The following is a 23,053-nucleotide window of genomic DNA, read 5'->3' on the forward strand; positions in this document are numbered from 1 at the left end:
AGGAACAATTTCGCTTCAAAATGGCCAAAATTTGCAATACCCCCCAAAGGAACAATTTCGCCTCAAAATGGCAAAAAAATTGCAATACCCCCCAAAGGAACAATTTCGCTTCAAAATGCCGAAAAGTTGCAATACCCCCCCAAAGGAACAATTTCGCTTCAAAATGGCCAAAATTTGCAATACCCCCCAAAGGAACAATTTCGCCTCAAAATGGCAAAAAAATTGCAATACCCCCCAAAGGAACAATTTCGCTTCAAAATGCCGAAAAGTTGCAATACCCCCCGAAAGGAACAATTTCGCTTCAAAATGGCCAAAAGTTGCAATACCCCCCCCAAAGGAACAATTTCGCCTCAAAATGGAAAAAAAATTGCAATACCCCCCAAAGGAACAATTTCGCCTCAAAATGCCGAAAAGTTGCAATACCCCCCCCCAAAGGAACAATTTCGCCTCCAAATGCTGAAAAGTTGCAATACCCCCCGAAAGGAACAATTTCGCTTCAAAATGGCCAAAAGTTGCAATACCCCCCCAAAGGAACAATTTTGCTTCAATATGGCCAAAAGTTGCAATACCCCCCCAAAGGAACAATTTCGCCTCAAAATGCCGAAAAGTTGCAATACCCCCCGAAAGGAACAATTTCGCTTCAAAATGGCCAAAAGTTGCAATACCCCCCCAAAGGAACAATTTCGCCTCAAAATGGCAAAAAATTGCAATACCCCCCCAAAGGAACAATTTCGCCTCAAAATGGAAAAAAAATTGCAATACCCCCAAAGGAACAATTTCGCCTCAAAATGCCGAAAAGTTGCAATACCCCCCCAAAGGAACAATTTCGCTTCAAAATGGCCAAAAGTTGCAATACCCCCCCAAAGGAACAATTTCGCCTCAAAATGGCAAAAAATTGCAATACCCCCCCAAAGGAACAATTTCGCTTCAAAATGGCCAAAAATTGCAATACCCCCCCAAAGGAACAATTTCGCCTCAAAATGGCAAAAAATTGCAATACCCCCCCAAAGGAACAATTTCGCCTCAAAATGCCGAAAAGTTGCAATACCCCCCCAAAGGAACAATTTCGCTTCAAAATGGCCAAAAGTTGCAATACCCCCCCAAAGGAACAATTTCGCCTCAAAATGGCCAAAAGTTGCAATACCCCCCCAAAGGAACAATTTCGTTTCAAAATGGCCAAAAGTTGCAATACCCCTCCAAAGGAACAATTTCGCCTCAAAATGCCGAAAAGTTGCAATACCCCCCCAAAGGAACAATTTCGCTTCAAAATGGCCAAAAGTTGCAATACCCCCCCAAAGGAACAATTTCGCCTCAAAATGGCCAAAAATTGTAAAAACCCCCCAAAGGAACAATTTCGCTTCAATATGGCCAAAAGTTGCAATACCCCCCCAAAGGAACAATTTCGCCTCAAAATGGCAAAAAATTGCAATACCCCCCCAAAGGAACAATTTCGCTTCAAAATGGCCAAAAGTTGCAATACCCCCCCAAAGGAACAATTTCGCCTCAAAATGGCAAAAAAATTGCAATACCCCCCCAAAGGAACAATTTCGCCTCAAAATGCCGAAAAGTTGCAATACCCCCCCAAAGGAACAATTTCGCTTCAAAATGGCCAAAAGTTGCAATACCCCTCCAAAGGAACAATTTCGCCTCAAAATGCCGAAAAGTTGCAATACCCCCCCAAAGGAACAATTTCGCTTCAAAATGGCCAAAAGTTGCAATACCCCCCCAAAGGAACAATTTCGCCTCAAAATGCCGAAAAGTTGCAATACCCCCCCAAAGGAACAATTTCGCTTCAAAATGGCCAAAAGTTGCAATACCCCCCAAAGGAACAATTTCGCCTCAAAATGGCCAAAAATTTAAAAACCCCCCAAAGGAACAATTTCGCTTCAATATGGCCAAAAGTTGCAATACCCCCCCAAAGGAACAATTTCGCCTCAAAATGGCAAAAAATTGCAATACCCCCCCAAAGGAACAATTTCGCTTCAAAATGGCCAAAAGTTGCAATACCCCCCCAAAGGAACAATTTCGCCTCAAAATGGCAAAAAAATTGCAATACCCCCCCAAAGGAACAATTTCGCTTCAAAATGCTGAAAAGTTGCAATACCCCCCCAAAGGAACAATTTCGCCTCAAAATGGCCAAAAGTTGCAATACCCCCCCAAGGAACAATTTCGCCTCAAAATGCCGAAAAGTTGCAATACTCCCCCAAAGGAACAATTTCGCCTCAAAATGGCAAAAAATTGCAATACCCCCCCAAAGGAACAATTTCGCTTCAAAAAGGCCAAAAGTTGCAATACCCCCCCAAAGGAACAATTTCGCCTCAAAATGGCAAAAAAATGCAATACCCCCAAAGGAACAATTTCGCTTCAAAATGGCGAAAAATTGCAATACCCCCCGAAAGGAACAATTTCGCTTCAAAATGGCCAAAAGTTGCAATACCCCCCAAAGGAACAATTTCGCCTCAAAATGGCCAAAAGTTGCAATATCCCCCCAAAGGAAATATTTCGCCTCAAAATGCCGAAAAGTTGCAATACCCCCCGAAAGGAACAATTACGCTTCAAAATGGCCAAACGTTGCAATACCCCCCCAAAGGAACAATTTCGCCTCAAAATGCCGAAAAGTTGCAATACCCCCCGAAAGGAACAATTTCGCTTCAAAATGGCAAAAAATTGAAATACCTCCCCAAAGGAACAATTTCGCCTCAAAATGCCGAAAAGTTGCAATACCCCCCCAAAGGAACAATTTCGCTTCAAAATGGCCAAAAGTTGCAATACCCCCCCAAAGGAACAATTTCGCCTCAAAATGGCCAAAAATTGTAAAAACCCCCCAAAGGAACAATTTCGCTTCAATATGGCCAAAAGTTGCAATACCCCCCCAAAGGAACAATTTCGCCTCAAAATGGCAAAAAATTGCAATACCCCCCCAAAGGAACAATTTCGCTTCAAAATGGCCAAAAGTTGCAATACCCCCCCAAAGGAACAATTTCGCCTCAAAATGGCAAAAAAATTGCAATACCCCCCCAAAGGAACAATTTCGCTTCAAAATGCTGAAAAGTTGCAATACCCCCCCAAAAGGAAGAATTTCGCCTCAAAATGGTTAAAAATTGCAATACCCCCCCAAAGGAACAATTTCACTTCAAAATGGCCAAAAGTTGCAATACCCCCCCAAAGGAACAATTTCGCCTCAAAATGGCCAAAAGTTGCAATACCCCCCCAAAGGAACAATTTCGCTTCAAAATGGCCAAAAGTTGCAATACCCCTCCAAAGGAACAATTTCGCCTCAAAATGCCGAAAAGTTGCAATACCCCCCCAAAGGAACAATTTCGCTTCAAAATGGCCAAAAGTTGCAATACCCCCCCAAAGGAACAATTTCGCCTCAAAATGGCCAAAAATTGTAAAAACCCCCCAAAGGAACAATTTCGCTTCAATATGGCCAAAAGTTGCAATACCCCCCCAAAGGAACAATTTCGCCTCAAAATGGCAAAAAATTGCAATACCCCCCCAAAGGAACAATTTCGCTTCAAAATGGCCAAAAGTTGCAATACCCCCCCAAAGGAACAATTTCGCCTCAAAATGGCAAAAAAATTGCAATACCCCCCAAAGGAACAATTTCGCTTCAAAATGCTGAAAAGGTGCAATACCCCCCCAAAGGAACAATTTCGCCTCAAAATGGCCAAAAGTTGCAATACCCCCCCAAGGAACAATTTCGCCTCAAAATGCCGAAAAGTTGCAATACTCCCCCAAAGGAACAATTTCGCCTCAAAATGGCAAAAAATTGCAATACCCCCCCAAAGGAACAATTTCGCCTCAAAATGGCAAAAAAATGCAATACCCCCAAAGGAACAATTTCGCCTCAAAATGGCGAAAAAATGCAATACCCCCAAAGGAACAATTTCGCTTCAAAATGGCGAAAAATTGCAATACCCCCCTAAAGGAACAATTTCGCCTCAAAATGATGAAAAGTTGCAATACCCCCCGAAAGGAACAATTTCGCTTCAAAATGGCCAAAAGTTGCAATACCCCCCAAAGGAACAATTTCGCCTCAAAATGGTTAAAAATTGCAATACCCCCCAAAGGAACAATTTCGCTTTAATATGGCCAAAAGTTGCAATACCCCCCCAAAGGAACAATTTCGCCTCAAAATGCCGAAAAGTTGCAATACCCCCCGAAAGGAACAATTTCGCTTCAAAATGGCCAAAAGTTGCAATACCCCCCCAAAGGAACAATTTCGCCTCAAAATGCCGAAAAGTTGCAATACCCCCCTAAAGGAACAATTTCGCCTCAAAATGGCAAAAAATTGCAATACCCCCCCAAAGGAACAATTTCGCTTCAAAATGGCCAAAATTTGCAATACCCCCCAAAGGAACAATTTCGCCTCAAAATGGCAAAAAAATTGCAATACCCCCCAAAGGAACAATTTCGCTTCAAAATGCCGAAAAGTTGCAATACCCCCCGAAAGGAACAATTTCGCTTCAAAATGGCCAAAAGTTGCAATACCCCCCCAAAGGAACAATTTCGCCTCAAAATGGAAAAAAAATTGCAATACCCCCCAAAGGAACAATTTCGCCTCAAAATGCCGAAAAGTTGCAATACCCCCCCAAAGGAACAATTTCGCCTCCAAATGCTGAAAAGTTGCAATACCCCCCGAAAGGAACAATTTCGCTTCAAAATGGCCAAAAGTTGCAATACCCCCCCAAAGGAACAATTTCGCCTCAAAATGCCGAAAAGTTGCAATACCCCCCGAAAGGAACAATTTCGCTTCAAAATGGCCAAAAGTTGCAATACCCCCCCAAAGGAACAATTTCGCCTCAAAATGGCAAAAAATTGCAATACCCCCCCAAAGGAACAATTTCGCCTCAAAATGGAAAAAAAATTGCAATACCCCCAAAGGAACAATTTCGCCTCAAAATGCCGAAAAGTTGCAATACCCCCCCAAAGGAACAATTTCGCCTCAAAATGGCAAAAAATTGCAATACCCCCCCAAAGGAACAATTTCGCTTCAAAATGGCCAAAAATTGCAATACCCCCCCAAAGGAACAATTTCGCCTCAAAATGGCAAAAAATTGCAATACCCCCCCAAAGGAACAATTTCGCCTCAAAATGCCGAAAAGTTGCAATACCCCCCCAAAGGAACAATTTCGCTTCAAAATGGCCAAAAGTTGCAATACCCCCCCAAAGGAACAATTTCGCCTCAAAATGGCCAAAAGTTGCAATACCCCCCCAAAGGAACAATTTCGCTTCAAAATGGCCAAAATATGCAATACCCCCCCAAAGGAACAATTTCGCTTCAAAATGGCCAAAAGTTGCAATACCCCCCCAAAGGAACAATTTCGCCTCAAAATGGCAAAAAAAATTGCAATACCCCCCCAAAGGAACAATTTCGCTTCAAAATGCTGAAAAATTGCAATACCCACCCATAGGAACAATTTCACTTCAAAATGGCCAAAAGTTGCAATACCCGCCCAAGGAACAATTTCGCCTCAAAATGCGGAAAAGTTGCAATACCCCCCCAAAGGAACAATTTCGCTTCAAAATGGCCAAAAGTTGCAATACCCCCCCAAAGGAACAATTTCGCCTCAAAATGCCGAAAAGTTGCAATACCCCCCGAAAGGAACAATTTCGCTTCAAAATGGCCAAAAGTTGCAATACCCCCCAAAGGAACAATTTCGCATCAAAATGCCGAAAAGTTGCAATACCCCCCGAAAGGAACAATTTCGCCTCAAAATGGCAAAAAAATTGCAATACCCCCCCAAAGGAACAATTTCGCTTCAAAATGGCCAAAAGTTGCAATACCCCCCCAAAGGAACAATTTCGCCTCAAAATGGCAAAAAAATTGCAATACCCCCCCAAAGGAACAATTTCGCTTCAAAATGCTGAAAAGTTGCAATACCCCCCCAAAGGAACAATTTCGCTTCAAAATGGCCAAAAGTTGCAATACCCCCCAAAGGAACAATTTCGCCTCAAAATGGCAAAAAATTGAAATACCTCCCCAAAGGAACAATTTCGCTTCAAAATGGCCAAAAGTTGCAATACCCCCCAAAGGAACAATTTCGCCTCAAAATGCCGAAAAGTTGCAAAACCCCCCCAAAGGAACAATTTCGCTTCAAAATGTCGAAAAGTTGCAATACCCCCCAAAGGAACAATTTCGCCTCAAAATGGCAAGAAATTGCAATACCCCCCAAAGGAACAATTTCGCTTCAAAATGGCCAAAAGTTGCAATACCCCCCAAAGGAACAATTTCGCCTCAAAATGGCAAAAAATTGCAATACCCCCCAAAGGAACAATTTCTCTTCAAAATGCCGAAAAGTTGCAATACCCCCCGAAAGGAACAATTTCGCCTCAAAATGGAAAAAAAATTGCAATACCCCCAAAGGAACAATTTCGCTTCAAAATGGCCAAAAGTTGCAATACCCCCCAAAGGAACAATTTCGCCTCAAAATGGTTAAAAATTGTAATACCCCCCCAAAGGAACAATTTCGCTTTAATATGGCCAAAAGTTGCAATACCCCCCCCAAAGGAACAATTTCGCCTCAAAATGCCGAAAAGTTGCAATACCCCCCGAAAGGAACAATTTCGCTTCAAAATGGCCAAAAGTTGCAATACCCCCCCAAAGGAACAATTTCGCCTCAAAATGGCAAAAAATTGCAATACCCCCCGAAAGGAACAATTTCGCCTCAAAATGGCCAAAAGTTGCAATACCCCCCCCAAGGAACAATTTCGCCTCAAAATGCCGAAAAGTTGCAATACCCCCCCAAAGGAACAATTTCGCCTCAAAATGCCGAAAAGTTGCAATACCCCCCAAAAGGAACAATTTCGCTTCAAAATGGCCAAAAGTTGCAATACCCCCCCAAAGGAACAATTTCGCCTCAAAAAGGCCAAAAGTTGCAATACCCCCCCAAAGGAACAATTTCGCCTCAAAATGGCAAAAAATTGCAATACCCCCGCAAAGGAACAATTTCGCTTCAAAATGGCCAAAAGTTGCAATACCCCCCCAAAGGAACAATTTCGCCTCAAAATGGAAAAAAAATTGCAATACCCCCCAAAGGAACAATTTCGCCTCAAAATGCCGAAAATTTGCAATACCCCCCTAAAGGAACAATTTCGCCTCAAAATGGAAAAAAATTGCAATACCCCCCAAAGGAACAATTTCGCCTCAAAATGGTTAAAAATTGCAATACCCCCCCAAAGGAACAATTTCGCTTTAATATGGCCAAAAGTTGCAATACCCCCCCAAAGGAACAATTTCGCCTCAAAATGGCCAAAAGTTGCAATACCCCCCCAAAGGAACAATTTTGCCTCAAAATGGCAAAAAATTGAAATACCTCCCCAAAGGAACAATTTCGCTTCAAAATGGCCAAAAGTTGCAATACCCCCCCAAAGGAACAATTTCGCCTCAAAATGGCAAAAAATTGCAATACCCCCCCAAAGGAACAATTTCGCCTCAAAATGCCGAAAAGTTGCAATACCCCCCCAAAGGAACAATTTCGCCTCAAAAAGGCCAAAAGTTGCAATACCCCCCGAAAGGAACAATTTCACTTCAAAATGGCCAAAAGTTGCAATACCCCCCCAAGGAACAATTTCGCCTCAAAATGCCGAAAAGTTGCAATACCCCCCCAAAGGAACAATTTCGCCTCAAAATGGCAAAAAATTGCAATACCCCCCCAAAGGAACAATTTTGCCTCAAAATGCCGAAAAGTTGCAATACCCCCCCAAAGGAACAATTTCGCCTCAAAATGGCAAAAAATTGCAATACCCCCCCAAAGGAACAATTTCGCTTCAAAATGGCCAAAAGTTGCAATACCCTCCCAAAGGAACAATTTCGCCTCAAAATGGCAAAAAAATGCAATACCCCCCAAAGGAACAATTTCGCTTCAAAATGGCCAAAAGTTGCAATACCCCCCCAAAGGAACAATTTCACCTCAAAATGGCAAAAAATTGCAATACCCCCCAAAGGAACAATTTCGCCTCAAAATGCCGAAAAGTTGCAATACCCCCCAAAGGAACAATTTCGCCTCAAAATGGCAAAAAATTGCAATACCCCCCCAAAGCAACAATTTCGCTTCAAAATGGCCAAAAGTTGCAATACCCCCCCAAAGGAACAATTTCGCCTCAAAATGGCAAAAAATTGCAATACCCCCCCCAAAGGAACAATTTCGCCTCAAAATGAAAAAAAATTGCAATACCCCCCAAAGGAACAATTTCGCTTCAAAATGGCCAAAAGTTGCAATACCCCCCAAAGGAACAATTTCGCCTCAAAATGGCAAAAAATTGCAATACCCCCCCAAAGGAACAATTTCGCCTCAAAATGCTGAAAAGTTGCAATACCCCCCGAAAGGAACAATTTCGCTTCAAAATGGCCAAAAGTTGCAATACCCCCCCAAAGGAACAATTTCGCCTCAAAATGGCAAAAAATTGCAATACCCCCCCAAAGGAACAATTTCGCTTCAAAATGGCCAAAAGTTGCAATACCCCCCCAAAGGAACAATTTCGCCTCAAAATGCCGAAAAGTTGCAATACCCCCCGAAAGGAACAATTTCGCTTCAAAATGCCGAAAAGTTGCAATACCCCCCAAAGGAACAATTTCGCTTCAAAATGCTGAAAAGTTGCAATACCCTCTGAAAGGAACAACTTCGCCTCAAAATGGCCAAAAATTGTAAAAACCCCCCAAAGGAACAATTTCGCTTCAATATGGCCAAAAGTTGCAATACCCCCCCGAAGGAACAATTTCGCCTCAAAATGGCAAAAAAATGCAATACCCCCCAAAGGAAAATTAGCAACAACCAGGACAGTTAAAGCAGACTTATATAAGGTAAAAGACAACAACTTCAGGGACATATTGAAACAGCAGAAAAAAAGTCTTTAAATTTGCCTTATATTACATCATATCCCATGGCCCAAGAACCACCAACACCAAAGTAAGTTGCACATAGAAAAACTTTAATTGGTTGGGTCAAGCATATAAATATTACATGGGATATAAAAATTGTGACATGTAAGAAGGTTAAATGACACATAAGAGCGAATAAAGAACCCCATGTGGGGCTGCATGGATCAAATTAGGTGCACACAAAAGGGTGTACTCCCAGCAGGGCCAGTGTAAGTGCCTTTTACAAAACGCAGGTTCACCTAATCAAGAACTCTAGGCACATTACAAATAAATGAACAGGAATATATTCCCAGCAGAGCCAGTGTAAGTGCCTATACAAAAGATAAATTCACAGTCAGTGACAGAATAACACTTTAATAGATGACAATAGGCATGTTACTCACACACATCATCCGGTGAACAGGGATATGTTCCCAGCAAGGTCAGTGTAAATGCCATTGCAATAAACAGGTTCACAGTAAGTGATAGAGTAACACTTAAGTATATGAACATAGGCACACTGCCCAGGCATCTAGTCCAATGGACAGGGATATATTCCCAGCAGGGCCAGTGTACGTGCCTATATCATAAACAGGTTCACAGCAAATGACAGAGTAACACTTTAGTGCATGACAATAGGCACATTACACAAACACATGGTCCAGCGAACAGGGAAGTATTCCCAGCAAAACCAATGTAAGTGCCTTTCCAAGTTCACAGTAATGACAGGATAACACTTAGTACATAATCATAGGCACATTACCCAAACACATAGCCCGGTGGATATTCCACCAATTATAGCACTCACATGCAGTCACACAAGGGGAAAAAAGTCCCAATACGTATTTCGTGATGACTTCCTCAGGGGACCATGGACAAAAGGAGGGAAATGGTTGCATTTATACACTAGTGTATATTAGATCATTTGCAGCACCTGTCGCTGCTACAAAGCACTAAGGCACACTGAGCAGGCGTGGGCGGCTACTCCAGCATCACCTGGGCCAGGGAAAACCCCTTTGATGACGTCAATATTACCCAGGGGACACTTCAAGGAGAGCCACACACACTGCACATGTGCAGAGCCGCAAACAGGAAGTAAAGCTGCAAATGCCATGTCTACTCCTGGCAAAAGAAAGGGCAAATCGCATTGGGAATCATACAAAGTGCATAGCACTATAGAGGGATAAGAATACATATAATTACATCATAATTACATCCAGTACTGTATACATAGAGCGTAAGGACATTATTCATGCATATAACAACATATTAAACAGTAAGACGCAGTCCAGTGAACAATCTCATATAGACGATCAGGATATACTGTATTCCTTCCCAACTCATTCTCCAATGCAGGCAGACCACCAGGTTAGTGACACAGAGAAATATTGCACCAAGAGCACAAACGTAGACAACTGTAGAAAAAAGAGGACACAAAGAATCCAGTTAAAAAAATATTTATAAAAACCATTATGTACAAAGCAGATTCAATCACAGGGGATCCGCAACCAAACAAATATTGCCCGTAATGGGGTATATGTCAAACGCAGACGAGACCTACTGGATTATAAATAGGAACTAAAGGTCTGCCTCTCATTCAAACCTCGAGGGGCCACTGTGTCGAGGAGAAATATCCAACGACATTCAACCCGTGCCAACACCTTATGAATATTACCACCCCTCAATCCAAGGTGTACACGGTCAATCCCCCTCACCTTAAAGCTTGAGGGGTCAGACCCGTGATGCACCCTAAAATGGCGGGGGATGGTCTTCAGGGAATCAACATCCTCAGGTTTCGCTTTTTTAGCCGCGATGATGTCCCTAGTATGCTCCCTCGTCCGGACCCGCAATTCACGACTAGTGAGTCCGACATATATTAAGTCGCAAGCGCACGTAGCGTAATAAATTACGCCCGTGCTACTGCAAGAAATATATTGCCGGATCTCGAATGTTTTGGAGCCGTCCGAGGAGGCAAAGGATGTTGCCCTGATGATGTTACCGTGACGGCACGCAATGCATGAGCCACATGGAAATGATCCACAGATAGAACGTCCCATCATAAATGGTGGTTTCTTTTGTGCCACATAGTGGCTGTGGACCAACATATCACGTAGGCTCCGGCCCCGACGTGCCGTCATGAGGGGTCGGTCTGGAAGCATATCTTTCAGCACAGGTTCCGTTTGTAAGACAGACCAGTGCTTAGTTAATATGCCACGAATATGATCCCATTGACGGTTGAATGAGGAGATAAAACGCACCTTCGGTTCAGCAGGCTTCGTCTTATCAGGATTGAAACGTAAAAGAAGTCGGTCTCTCGGAGCTACTTTAGCCCGACTATAGGCCTTTTTAATGGATCTGGAGCTGTACCCTCTCTCCCTGAATCTATCACGCATCTCACTGGCCCTACCCTCAAATGTATCCGTCTCTGAGCAAATCCGTTTCAAACGGATAAATTGCCCAGTAGGGATAGCATTGATGGTCGAATGCGGATGGCCAGAAGATGCGTGTAACAAAGCATTCACAGAGGAGGGTTTCCGATAGATGTCAGTGGTCAGAAGACCCTGATCATTAATGGAAATGCCAATGTCCAAAAAATCGACCCTAGTCGGATCAGCCTGATAAGTGAGGTAGATGTTATAAGAATTGGAGTTCAAGTGGCGCACAAAGCCCTCAAGCTCCGGGGCGGTCCCCCCCCAGATGACAAAGATGTCATCGATGAAGCGGAGCCAGCACTGCACATGGGAGCTGGCCGGCACGCCGTCGCCGAAAACCTCCCTCTCCCAGTATCCCAGGAAGAGGTTTGCGTACGACGGCGCGCAAGCCGCCCCCATCGCAGTGCCGCGCCGCTGGAGGAAGAACCGCTCACCGAAGGTGAAGGCGTTGTGCGTCAGTACGAACTCCAATAATTCCAGAATCAGGTGTTGTAATGGTGGTGCCCAGTTGCTCATACCCAGGAAATACTCAACTGCCTGCAGGCCGTGCTCGTGACAGATATTCGTGTATAAGGTCTCGACATCCAGAGTCGCCAGCAAAATCCCACGCTCAACCGTCAAGCCATCAATCCTCCTAAGGACGTCCGAAGTGTCTCTGACATGGGAGGGCAGCGTCTCAACCAAAGGTTGGAGATAGAAATCGATAAATTTGCATACTGCATCGCATAGCCCTCCGATGCCAGAGACAATCGGACGTCCAGGGGGAACCCGAGGGTTTTTATGTATTTTAGGCAAGAGGTAGAACGTGGGTGTTACCGGCATATCTGGAAGGAGACCATCATACATCTTTTTAGTAATGGTACCTGAGGCAAGAGCATTCTCGAGTATGAGCATCAGCTGGGTGAGGAAAACACTAGTTGGATTAGAGGGCAGCATCTGGTAAAAGTCTGCATTTCTTAGTTGTTTATATACCTCCCGCTCGTACATGGCAGATGGCCAGACCACCACGTTACCCCCCTTGTCCGCCGGTTTAATGATTACTCCCTCCATTTTCCTTAATTCCTCAAGGGCCCGTCGATGTTTAACAGAAAGGTTGTTATTTTTTACTCTCTTGGAGAGAGATCTCAAGTCACCCATAACTAGGTCATGGAAGACTTGGACCTGAGGGCACAGCGAAAATGGGGGGAACGTGGTGGAGCGCGGGTACAAACGTGTAGGAAAAATATTATCCAACTCACCAGATGCCTGTCCCTCCAATTCTTCAAGTATCCGCACAGCCTCCTCCTCCCTCTCCATGGTACAGGGATTCAGACTGGATCCTCTAGCGTGTATTTTATGGAGAACCACCTTTCTGAGGAACAGATTCAGGTCCTTAGCGACTGTAAAAAGATCAAAACTACAATCAGGTACAAAGGTTAAACCTAATTTTAGGACCTCAATCTGGTCATCAGACAGTTGGACCTGAGACAAGTTAATCACCTCCAGTTGGTTGGAATTGCCCTTCTTTGGAATTGCTCCCAAGGTAGATTTTCCAGGGGCTGGGGGTGTTTTATCGGGTCTATTTTTACCCGAAAAACCTCTCGTTACAGGTCTAGATGAAGCCTGAGATATAGAGCTTTCATCCTCCATTGAGGAGATGGAGGAGGCCGATACGGAGTTAGGGAGTCCGACAAAATGTCTCCTCCGGCGTGTTGTCCCCTTCCATCGATACACCTGCTGGTTTTTATAATCAGTAACGTCACGTTGATATTTTTTTGTTTTGGTAGAGACCAACTCCTTTTCCCATTTAACAAACTCCTTATTCAATGTCTCATGGAAATTCGATAACTCAGCGGGGGTGAGTTCCTTCGTGGTCCGGTCTTGTAACACAGAAATCTCCTCATCAATGGCACGGAGAGAGGCCTCATTGTTATTAATAAGAAGCCCCATAAAGGACCTGGAGCAAGCAGAAGCTGCTTCCTCCCAGTCCCTTTTAAACGTCTCATCCGTGACACTGAAAGAGGGAAAGACCTGTACCCTAAGCCCTCTAGGTATTAACCCCCGATCAACATAGCGCTGCATGAAGGCCTTGTTCCACCAGAGTCTCATTCTGCGGTTGAACAATGATTTGACTTGGTTGCAAAGCTCCCTATGATTTCTTGAATCCACAGAATTGTCCACTTCGCCCTCTGTGTCAAAAACCTTTTTCAATTGAGTTTGCCACGTGGATTCACGGGCCTATGATTATGTACTAAGTGTTATCCTGTCATTACTGTGAACTTGGAAAGGCACTTACATTGGTTTTGCTGGGAATACTTCCCTGTTCGCTGGACCATGTGTTTGTGTAATGTGCCTATTGTCATGCACTAAAGTGTTACTCTGTCATTTGCTGTGAACCTGTTTATGATATAGGCACGTACACTGGCCCTGCTGGGAATATATCCCTGTCCATTGGACTAGATGCCTGGGCAGTGTGCCTATGTTCATATACTTAAGTGTTACTCTATCACTTACTGTGAACCTGTTTATTGCAATGGCATTTACACTGACCTTGCTGGGAACATATCCCTGTTCACCGGATGATGTGTGTGAGTAACATGCCTATTGTCATCTATTAAAGTGTTATTCTGTCACTGACTGTGAATTTATCTTTTGTATAGGCACTTACACTGGCTCTGCTGGGAATATATTCCTGTTCATTTATTTGTAATGTGCCTAGAGTTCTTGATTAGGTGAACCTGCGTTTTGTAAAAGGCACTTACACTGGCCCTGCTGGGAGTACACCCTTTTGTGTGCACCTAATTTGATCCATGCAGCCCCACATGGGGTTCTTTATTCGCTCTTATGTGTCATTTAACCTTCTTACTTGTCACAATTTTTATATCCCATGTAATATTTATATGCTTGACCCAACCAATTAAAGTTTTTCTATGTGCAACTTACTTTGGTGTTGGTGGTTCTTGGGCCATGGGATATGATGTAATATAAGGCAAATTTAAAGACTTTTTTTCTGCTGTTTCAATACCCCCCAAAGGAACAATTTCGCTTCAAAATGGCCAAAAGTTGCAATAACCCCCAAAGGAACAATTTCGCTTCAAAATGGCCAAAAGTTGCAATACCCTCCCAAAGGAACAATTTCGCCTCAAAAAGGCCAAAAGTTGCAATACCCCCCCAAAGGAACAATTTCGCCTCAAAATGGCAAAAAATTGCAATACCCCCCCAAAGGAACAATTTCGCTTCAAAATGGCCAAAAGTTGCAATACCCCCCCAAAGGAACAATTTCGCCTCAAAATGGCAAAGAATTGCAATACCCCCCAAAGGAACAATTTCGCTTCAAAATGTCCAAAAGTTGCAATACCCCCCCAAAGGAACAATTTCACCTCAAAATGGCAAAAAATTGCAATACCCCCCCAAAGGAACAATTTCGCCTCAAAATGCCGAAAAGTTGCAATACCCCCCAAAGGAACAATTTCGCCTCAAAATGGCAAAAAATTGCAATACCCCCCCAAAGGAACAATTTCGCTTCAAAATGGCCAAAATTTGCAATACCCCCCCAAAGGAACAATTTCGCCTCAAAATGGCAAAAAATTGCAATACCCCCCAAAGGAACAATTTCGCTTCAAAATGGCCAAAAGTTGCAATACCCCCCCAAAGGAACAATTTCGCCTCAAAAAGGCCAAAAACTGCAATACCCCCCCAAAGGAACAATTTCGCCTCAAAATGGCAAAAAATTTCAATACCCCCCCAAAGGAACAATTTCGCTTCAAAATGGCCAAAAGTTGCAATACCCCCCCAAAGGAACAATTTCGCCTCAAAATGGCAAAAAAATGCAATACCCCCCAAAGGAGCAATTTCGCTTCAAAATGGCCAAAAGTTGCAATACCCCCCCAAAGGAACAATTTCACCTCAAAATGACAAAAAATTGCAATACCCCCTCAAAGGAACAATTTCGCCTCAAAATGGAAAAAAAATTGCAATACCCCCCCAAAGGAACAATTTCGCCTCAAAATGCTGAAAAGTTGCAATACCCCCCGAAAGGAACAATTTCGCTTCAAAATGGCCAAAAGTTGCAATACCCCCCCAAAGGAACAATTTCGCCTCAAAATGGTTAAAAATTGCAATACCCCCTTAAAGGAACAATTTCGCTTCAATATGGCCAAAAGTTGCAATACCCCCCCAAAGGAACAATTTCGCCTCAAAATGCCGAAAAGTTGCAATACCCCCCTAAAGGAACAATTTCGCCTCAAAATGGCAAAAAATTGCAATACCCCCCCAAAGGAACAATTTCGCTTCAAAATGGCCAAAATTTGCAATACCCCCCAAAGGAACAATTTCGCCTCAAAATGGCAAACAAATTGCAATACCCCCCAAAGGAACAATTTCGCTTCAAAATGCCGAAAAGTTGCAATACCCCCCGAAAGGAACAATTTCGCTTCAAAATGGCCAAAAGTTGCAATACCCCCCCCAAAGGAACAATTTCGCCTCAAAATTGAAAAAAAATTGCAATACCCCCCCAAAGGAACAATTTCGCCTCAAAATGCCGAAAAGTTGCAATACCCCCCGAAAGGAACAATTTCGCTTCAAAATGGCCAAAAGTTGCAATACCCCCCCAAAGGAACAATTTCGCCTCAAAATGGCAAAAAATTGCAATACCCCCCCAAAGGAACAATTTCGCCTCAAAATGGAAAAAACATTGCAATACCCCCAAAGGAACAATTTCGCCTCAAAATGCCGAAAAGTTGCAATACCCCCCCAAAGGAACAATTTCGCCTCAAAATGGCAAAAAATTGCAATACCCCCCCAAAGGAACAATTTCGCTTCAAAATGGCCAAAAATTGCAATACCCCCCCAAAGGAACAATTTCGCCTCAAAATGGCAAAAAATTGCAATACCCCCCCAAAGGAACAATTTCGCCTCAAAATGCCGAAAAGTTGCAATACCCCCCCAAAGGAACAATTTCGCTTCAAAATGGCCAAAAGTTGCAATACCCCCCCAAAGGAACAATTTCGCCTCAAAATGGCCAAAAGTTGCAATACCCCCCCAAAGGAACAATTTCGCTTCAAAATGGCCAAAATATGCAATACCCCCCCAAAGGAACAATTTCGCTTCAAAATGGCCAAAAGTTGCAATACCCCCCCAAAGGAACAATTTCGCCTCAAAATGGCAAAAAAAATTGCAATACCCCCCCAAAGGAACAATTTCGCTTCAAAATGCTGAAAAATTGCAATACCCCCCCAAAGGAACAATTTCACTTCAAAATGGCCAAAAGTTGCAATACCCGCCCAAGGAACAATTTCGCCTCAAAATGCGGAAAAGTTGCAATACCCCCCCAAAGGAACAATTTCGCCTCAAAATGGCCAAAAGTTGCAATACCCCCCCAAAGGAACAATTTCGCTTCAAAATGGCCAAAAGTTGCAATACCCCCCCAAAGGAACAATTTCGCCTCAAAATGGCAAAAAAATTGCAATACCCCCCCAAAGGAACAATTTCGCTTCAAAATGGCCAAAAGTTGCAATACCCCCCCAAAGGAACAATTTCGCCTCAAAATGGCAAAAAAATTGCAATACCCCCCCAAAGGAACAATTTCGCTTCAAAATGCTGAAAAGTTGCAATACCCCCCCAAAGGAACAATTTCGCTTCAAAATGGCCAAAAGTTGCAATACCCCCCAAAGGAACAATTTCGCCTCAAAATGGCAAAAAATTGAAATACCTCCCCAAAGGAACAATTTCGCTTCAAAATGGCCAAAAGTTGCAATACCCCCCAAAGGAACAATTTCGCCTCAAAATGCCGAAAAGTTGCAAAACCCCCCCAAAGGAACAATTTCGCTTCAAAATGGCCAAAAGTTGCAATATCCCCCCAAAGGAAATATTTCGCCTCAAAATGCCGAAAAGTTGCAATACCCCCCGAAAGGAACATTTACGCTTCAAAATGGCCAAAAGTTGCAATACCCCCCCAAAGGAACAATTTCGCCTCAAAATGGCAAAAAATTTCATTACCCCCCCAAAGGAACAATTTCGCCTCAAAATGCCGAAAAGTTGCAATACCCCCCCAAAGGAACAATTTCGCTTCAAAATGGCCAAAAGTTGCAATACCCCCCCAAAGGAACAATTTCGCCTCAAAATGTCGAAAAGTTGCAATACCCCCCAAAGGAACAATTTCGCCTCAAAATGGCAAGAAATTGCAATACCCCCCAAAGGAACAATTTCGCTTCAAAATGGCCAAAAGTTGCAATACCCCCCCAAAGGAACAATTTCGCCTCAAAATGGCAAAAAATTGCAATACCCCCCAAAGGAACAATTTCTCTTCAAAATGCCGAAAAGTTGCAATACCCCCCGAAAGGAACAATTTCGCTTCAAAATGGCCAAAAGTTGCAATACCCCCCCAAAGGAACAATTTCGCCTCAAAATGGAAAAAAAATTGCAATACCCCCAAAGGAACAATTTCGCTTCAAAATGGCCAAAAGTTGCAATACCCCCCAAAGGAACAATTTCGCCTCAAAATGGTTAAAAATTGTAATACCCCCCCAAAGGAACAATTTCGCTTTAATATGGCCAAAAGTTGCAATACCCCCCCCAAAGGAACAATTTCGCCTCAAAATGCCGAAAAGTTGCAATACCCCCCGAAAGGAACAATTTCGCTTCAAAATGGCCAAAAGTTGCAATACCCCCCGAAAGGAACAATTTCGCCTCAAAATGGCAAAAAATTGAAATACCTCCCCAAAGGAACAATTTCGCTTCAAAATGGCCAAAAGTTGCAATACCCCCCCAAAGGAACAATTTCGCCTCAAAATGGCAAAAAATTGCAATACCCCCCCAAAGGAACAATTTCGCCTCAAAATGCCGAAAAGTTGCAATACCCCCCCAAAGGAACAATTTCGCTTCAAAATGGCCAAAAGTTGCAATACCCCCCCAAAGGAACAATTTCGCCTCAAAAAGGCCAAAAGTTGCAATACCCCCCGAAAGGAACAATTTCACTTCAAAATGGCCAAAAGTTGCAATACCCCCCCAAGGAACAATTTCGCCTTAAAATGCCGAAAAGTTGCAATACCCCCCCCAAAGGAACAATTTCGCCTCAAAATGCCGAAAAGTTGCAATACCCCCCCAAAGGAACAATTTCGCTTCAAAATGGCCAAAAGTTGCAATACCCCCCGAAAGGAACAATTTCGCTTCAAAATGGCCAAAAGTTGCAATACCCCCCCAAAGGAACAATTTCGCCTCAAAATGGAAAAAAAATTGCAATACCCCCCAAAGGAACAATTTCGCCTCAAAATGCCGAAAATTTGCAATACCCCCCTAAAGGAACAATTTCGCCTCAAAATGGAAAAAAATTGCAATACCCCCCAAAGGAACAATTTCGCCTCAAAATGGTTAAAAATTGCAATACCCCCCCAAAGGAACAATTTCGCTTTAATATGGCCAAAAGTTGCAATACCCCCCCAAAGGAACAATTTCGCCTCAAAATGCCGAAAAGTTGCAATACCCCCCGAAAGGAACAATTTCGCTTCAAAATGGCCAAAAGTTGCAATACCCCCCCAAAGGAACAATTTTGCCTCAAAATGGCAAAAAATTGAAATACCTCCCCAAAGGAACAATTTCGCTTCAAAATGGCCAAAAGTTGCAATACCCCCCCAAAGGAACAATTTCGCCTCAAAATGGCAAAAAATTGCAATACCCCCCCAAAGGAACAATTTCGCCTCAAAATGCCGAAAAGTTGCAATACCCCCCCAAAGGAACAATTTCGCCTCAAAAAGGCCAAAAGTTGCAATACCCCCCGAAAGGAACAATTTCACTTCAAAATGGCCAAAAGTTGCAATACCCCCCCAAGGAACAATTTTGCCTCAAAATGCCGAAAAGTTGCAATACCCCCCCAAAGGAACAATTTCGCCTCAAAATGGCCAAAAGTTGCAATACCCTCCCAAAGGAACAATTTCGCCTCAAAATGGCAAAAAAATGCAATACCCCCCAAAGGAACAATTTCGCTTCAAAATGGCCAAAAGTTGCAATACCCCCCCAAAGGAACAATTTCACCTCAAAATGGCAAAAATTGCAATACCCCCCCAAAGGAACAATTTCGCCTCAAAATGCCGAAAAGTTGCAATACCCCCCGAAAGGAACAATTTCGCTTCAAAATGGCCAAAAGTTGCAATACCCCCCCAAAGGAACAATTTCGCCTCAAAATGCCGAAAAGTTGCAATACCCCCCGAAAGGAACAATTTCGCTTCAAAATGGCCAAAAGTTGCAATACCCCCCCAAAGGAACAATTTCGCCTCAAAATGGCAAAAAATTGCAATACCCCCCAAAGGAACAATTTCGCCTCAAAATGCCGAAAAGTTGCAATACCCCCCGAAAGGAACAATTTCGCCTCAAAATGGCCAAAAATTGTAAAAACCCCCCAAAGGAACAATTTCGCTTCAATATGGCCAAAAGTTGCAATACCCCCCCAAAGGAACAATTTCGCCTCAAAATGGCAAAAAATTGCAATACCCCCCAAAGGAACAATTTCGCTTCAAAATGGCCAAAAGTTGCAATACCCCCCCAAAGGAACAATTTCGCCTCAAAATGGCAAAAAATTGCAATACCCCCCCAAAGGAACAATTTCGCCTCAAAATGGCAAAAAATTGCAATACCCCCCCAAAGGAACAATTTCGCTTCAAAATACTGAAAAGTTGCAATACCCCCGAAAGGAACAATTTCACTTCAAAATGGCCAAAAGTTGCAATACCCCCCCAAAGGAACAATTTCGCCTCAAAATGGTTAAAAATTGCAATACCCCCCCAAAGGAACAATTTCGCTTCAAAATGGCCAAAAGTTGCAATAACCCCCAAGGAACAATTTCGCCTCAAAATGCTGAAAAGTTGCAATACCCCCCCAAAGGAACAATTTCGCTTCAAAATGGCCAAAAGTTGCAATACCCCCCCAAAGGAACAATTTCGCCTCAAAATGGCAAAAAATTGCAATACCCCCCAAAGGAACAATTTCGCCTCAAAATGCCGAAAAGTTGCAATACCCCCCCAAAGGAACAATTTCGCTTCAAAATGGCCAAAAGTTGCAATACCCTCCCAAAGGAACAATTTTCGCCTCAAAATGGAAAAAAAATTGCAATACCCCCCAAAGGAACAATTTCGCCTCAAAATGCCGAAAAGTTGCAATACCTTCCCAAAGGAACAATTTCGCCTCAAAATGGCAAAAAATTGCAATACCCCCCCAAAAGGAACAATTTTGCCTTAAATGGCAAAAAATTGCAATACTACCCCCCAAAGGAACAATTTCGCTTCAAAATGGCCAAAATTTGCAATACCCCCCCAAATGAACAATTTCGCCTCAAAATATTAAAAAAATTGCAATACCCCCCCAAAGGAACAATTTCGCTTCAAAATGCCGAAAAGTTGCAATACCACCCGAAAGGAACAATTTCGCTTCAAAATGCCCAAAAGTTGCTATACCCCCCCAAAGGAACAATTTCGCCTCAAAATGGAAAAAAAATTGCAATACCCCCCCAAAGGAACAATTTCGCCTCAAAATGCCGAAAAGTTGCAATACCCCCCCCAAAGGAACAATTTCGCCTCAAAATGCTGAAAAGTTGCAATACCCCCCGAAAGGAACAATTTCGCTTCAAAATGGCCAAAAGTTGCAATACCCCCGCAAAGGAACAATTTCGCCTCAAAATGGTTAAAAATTGCAATACCCCCCCAAAGGAACAATTTTGCTTCAATATGGCCAAAAGTTGCAATACCCCCCCCAAAGGAACAATTTCGCCTCAAAATGCCGAAAAGTTGCAATACCCCCCGAAAGGAACAATTTCGCTTCAAAATGGCCAAAAGTTGCAATACCCCCCCAAAGGAACAATTTCGCCTCAAAATGGCAAAAAATTGCAATACCCCCCCAAAGGAACAATTTCGCTTCAAAATGGCCAAAAGTTGCAATACCCCCCCAAAGGAACAATTTCGCTTCAAAATGGCCAAAAGTTGTAATACCCCCCCCAAAGGAACAATTTCGCCTCAAAATGCCGAAAAGGTGCAATACCCCCCGAAAGGAACAATTTCGCTTCAAAATGGCCAAAAGTTGCAATACCCCCCCAAAGGAACAATTTCGCCTCAAAATGGCAAAAAATTGCAATACCCCCCCAAAGGAACAATTTCGCCTCAAAATGCCGAAAAGTTGCAATACCCCCCCAAAGGAACAATTTCGCTTCAAAATGGCCAAAAGTTGCAATACCCCCCCAAAGGAACAATTTCGCCTCAAAATGGCAAAAAATTGCAATACCCCCCAAAGGAACAATTTCGCTTCAAAATGGCCAAAAGTTGCAATACCCCCCCAAAGGAACAATTTCGCCTCAAAATCCCGAAAAGTTGCAATACCCCCCGAAAGGAACAATTTCGCCTCAAAATGGCCAAAAATTGTAAAAACCCCCCAAAGGAACAATTTCGCTTCAATATGGCCAAAAGTTGCAATACCTTCCCAAAGGAACAATTTCGCCTCAAAATGGCAAAAAATTGCAATACCCCCCCAAAGGAACAATTTCGCTTCAAAATGCTGAAAAGTTGCAATACCCCCCGAAAGGAACAATTTCGCTTCAAAATGGCCAAAAGTTGCAATACCCCCCCAAGGAACAATTTCGCCTCAAAATGCAGAAAAGTTGCAATACCCCCCCAAAGGAACAATTTCGCTTCAAAATGGCCAAAAGTTGCAATACCCCCCCAAAGGAACAAATTCGCCTCAAAATGGCAAAAAATTGCAATACCCCCCCAAAAGAACAATTTCGCCTCAAAATGCCGAAAAGTTGCAATACCCCCCCAAAGGAACAATTTCGCTTCAAAATGGCCAAAAGTTGCAATACCCCCCCAAAGGAACAATTTCGCCTCAAAAAGGCCAAAAGTTGCAATACCCCCCCAAAGGAACAATTTCGCCTCAAAATGGCAAAAAATTGCAATACCCCCCAAAGGAACAATTTCGCTTCAAAATGGCCAAAAGTTGCAATACCCCCCCAAAGGAACAATTTCACCTCAAAATGGCAAAAAATTGCAATACCCCCCCAAAGGAACAATTTCGCCTCAAAATGCCGAAAAATTGCAATACCCCCCAAAGGAACAATTTCGCTTCAAAATGGCCAAAATTTGCAATACCCCCCCAAAGGAACAATTTCGCCTCAAAATGGCAAAAAAATGCAATACCCCCCAAAGGAACAATTTTCGCCTCAAAATGGAAAAAAAATTGCAATACCCCCCAAAGGAACAATTTCGCCTCAAAATGCCGAAAAGTTGCAATACCTTCCCAAAGGAACAATTTCGCCTCAAAATGGCAAAAATTTGCAATACCCCCCCAAAAGGAACAATTTTGCCTTAAATGGCAAAAAATTGCAATACTACCCCCCAAAGGAACAATTTCGCTTCAAAATGGCCAAAATTTGCAATACCCCCCCAAATGAACAATTTCGCCTCAAAATATTAAAAAAATTGCAATACCCCCCCAAAGGAACAATTTCGCTTCAAAATGCCGAAAAGTTGCAATACCACCCGAAAGGAACAATTTCGCTTCAAAATGCCCAAAAGTTGCTATACCCCCCCAAAGGAACAATTTCGCCTCAAAATGGAAAAAAAATTGCAATACCCCCCAAAGGAACAATTTCGCCTCAAAATGCCGAAAAGTTGCAATACCCCCCCCAAAGGAACAATTTCGCCTCAAAATGCTGAAAAGTTGCAATACCCCCCGAAAGGAACAATTTCGCTTCAAAATGGCCAAAAGTTGCAATACCCCCGCAAAGGAACAATTTCGCCTCAAA

This window comes from Anomaloglossus baeobatrachus, unplaced genomic scaffold (genome assembly GCF_048569485.1).
Source record: "Anomaloglossus baeobatrachus isolate aAnoBae1 unplaced genomic scaffold, aAnoBae1.hap1 Scaffold_102, whole genome shotgun sequence".
Taxonomy (NCBI): domain Eukaryota; kingdom Metazoa; phylum Chordata; class Amphibia; order Anura; family Aromobatidae; genus Anomaloglossus; species Anomaloglossus baeobatrachus.